Below are 2,500 nucleotides of genomic sequence, written 5' to 3' on the forward strand. Positions count from 1 at the left end.
TAACCCACGTTGTCGCCTAAACCTGCTCTGTAATTGTTATACGACTCGTTCAATTACTGTAGTGTTGCCCACCCGCAACCCTCGCAATATAGTTCGCTACTCGCACTGCCCGCACCCCTGTGTATCGCTTCATGTTAAACACCTTGCAAGTCTTGCTCACTTTCCACATGCTCCTGCTGTACACTGTAATGTGGATGGCAGCAGGACGTACATGCCGCCCCTCCCCACGTCCCCACCTTGCCCCCTGCCTTCGCAAGCTGGTTGGTGAGAAGTTTGCATGTTCAATGCCCTTCGCATGCGACGTACTCAGGCTACGTTGTGGTGCGGCCTGTGTCAACTGTCCGCTGATGTCGTACGCGTGAACCACAATCTGTACTGCACATTCGTCCTTATGTACTGAATGATACATCGTGGCACATGTGTGACCGCACAACGACTGCGCCCAAAAACGGCGGACCATACAGTGCAAATATTGTGCACGCAGCTACGTGTCGTCTCCCTATGAGAGCTGGATTGCAGTGTGGTACGCCATAGAGACGTGTGGGAGGAACGGACGCCGTGGATGGCGATCAGCATGAGCTGTCTGTTGATGTATTCGGACCTAGTCGTCTCTCCTCACACACCGTGATGGCATGGTGCACCGCGTTCCATATCTGCGACATGCTACAGAGGCCGGTTGACAGTCGTTCGAGCAATGGACATCGCATACGTACGGGGGCCACCTTCCACGTATTGTCTAGGCGTGCACATTTTGTTGCGTGTATGTGGGCAGACGTAGTGTGGCGTGACACCTGACACAGGCATGCAATAATCGTTGAAGTTGCAAATGGCGATGGACGCCTGCGTTTTCTGGTGAAGTTACGCAAATGAACAAATGGTAACCTGTTGTGGTGCGGTTGTTCTCGCTAGGGGTGAATCGGTGATGGCGACGATAGGTTGAGGTACTAACCGGTTGTTCCAGCGATACCCACCATGCCGACGAAACTGAACGGCATCTGGGTGTGAAGCGATACGCGGCGGTGGCTGGGTGGGACCGTCCCCGGCCGGTGAGGGGGCGCCTCCCGGCGTGCTGGCCGCGCGGTGCGTGGGCGCACGCGCTACAGCCGGCTGGTGGGGGCGGCCAGTGGCAGGCGCGCCGGCCGACGGACGCGGCAGGCGTCGCAGCTGCGCGCCGGCGCACCCTGCGCGCGGCGCCGTGCGGCCAAAGTAGGTCCTCGCGGGCCCGGTGCGAAGCGCGGTGGACATCTTCAGTGTGCTGGTCCGATTGAGGACTGTGTGCGTTGAGGATGCGCCGCCGCCCGGCGCTCGGCGCCGCGACGCCGTCTGCTGCTCGGTCGCCCCAGCGGTTCTCGCTGGTGGTTTGTATCGCAGCTGTGCGGATGTGTTGGCGCGTGCGCTGTGCTGGGAGAGTTCGCTTCGGCACCCAAGTGGGGCTTTTGTCCTTCTGTGGCGCTGGCGTTGGAGCTGCCGGTCACCGTAGGTGGCGCGTGTTGTCTCCCGCCGGCAATGCCACGACAGCACGCTCCCGGGCCTCTGTCGGCAGCGGCAAGCTCAGTTGGGAGCACGGGTGGTCGCACCGAAAGCGTCTACTCGCCTAACTCCGGGCGATTGCGCCTCTCTCGAACCCGACCAAGTACTTGGGACGGCGCTGCGCGCCGCCGGGACCTGAGAGGGTTTCGAGGTGTATTGTGCAGGGGAGCTCAGCCTCCTCCTGTTTGCAGAATGATTGAGCGGACGCTTGCGTGTTCGCGCGGGCCCCCGGGACACACTCCCGGGCGGCCGGCTGCTCAGCTCTAGTTGACGCAGCTCCCTGGTTGATCCTGCCAGTAGTCATATGCTTGTCTCAAAGATTAAGCCATGCATGTCTCAGTACAAGCCGCATTAAGGTGAAACCGCGAATGGCTCATTAAATCAGTTATGGTTCCTTAGATCGTACCCACGTTACTTGGATAACTGTGGTAATTCTAGAGCTAATACATGCAAACAGAGTCCCGACCAGAGATGGAAGGGACGCTTTTATTAGATCAAAACCAATCGGTCGGCTCGTCCGGTCCGTTTGCCTTGGTGACTCTGAATAACTTTGGGCTGATCGCACGGTCCTCGTACCGGCGACGCATCTTTCAAATGTCTGCCTTATCAACTGTCGATGGTAGGTTCTGCGCCTACCATGGTTGTAACGGGTAACGGGGAATCAGGGTTCGATTCCGGAGAGGGAGCCTGAGAAACGGCTACCACATCCAAGGAAGGCAGCAGGCGCGCAAATTACCCACTCCCGGCACGGGGAGGTAGTGACGAAAAATAACGATACGGGACTCATCCGAGGCCCCGTAATCGGAATGAGTACACTTTAAATCCTTTAACGAGTATCTATTGGAGGGCAAGTCTGGTGCCAGCAGCCGCGGTAATTCCAGCTCCAATAGCGTATATTAAAGTTGTTGCGGTTAAAAAGCTCGTAGTTGGATTTGTGTCCCACGCTGTTGGTTCACCGCCCGTCGGTGTT

At 57.9% G+C, this 2,500-nt stretch overlaps 1 non-coding gene across 1 annotated transcript in view; it reads left to right on the forward strand.

The window, feature by feature from the left end:
* The first annotated feature begins 1,807 nt into the window (after positions 1-1,807).
* The window catches only part of LOC124731154, a 1,909-nt gene continuing 1,216 nt past the window's right edge, over positions 1,808-2,500 (forward strand). The window contains exon 1 of the ribosomal RNA XR_007008168.1: positions 1,808-2,500. This exon is cut by the window's right edge and continues 1,216 nt beyond it. This is a non-coding gene — a ribosomal RNA (small subunit ribosomal RNA).

Source organism: Schistocerca piceifrons, unplaced genomic scaffold (genome assembly GCF_021461385.2).
Source record: "Schistocerca piceifrons isolate TAMUIC-IGC-003096 unplaced genomic scaffold, iqSchPice1.1 HiC_scaffold_1271, whole genome shotgun sequence".
Classification (NCBI taxonomy): domain Eukaryota; kingdom Metazoa; phylum Arthropoda; class Insecta; order Orthoptera; family Acrididae; genus Schistocerca; species Schistocerca piceifrons.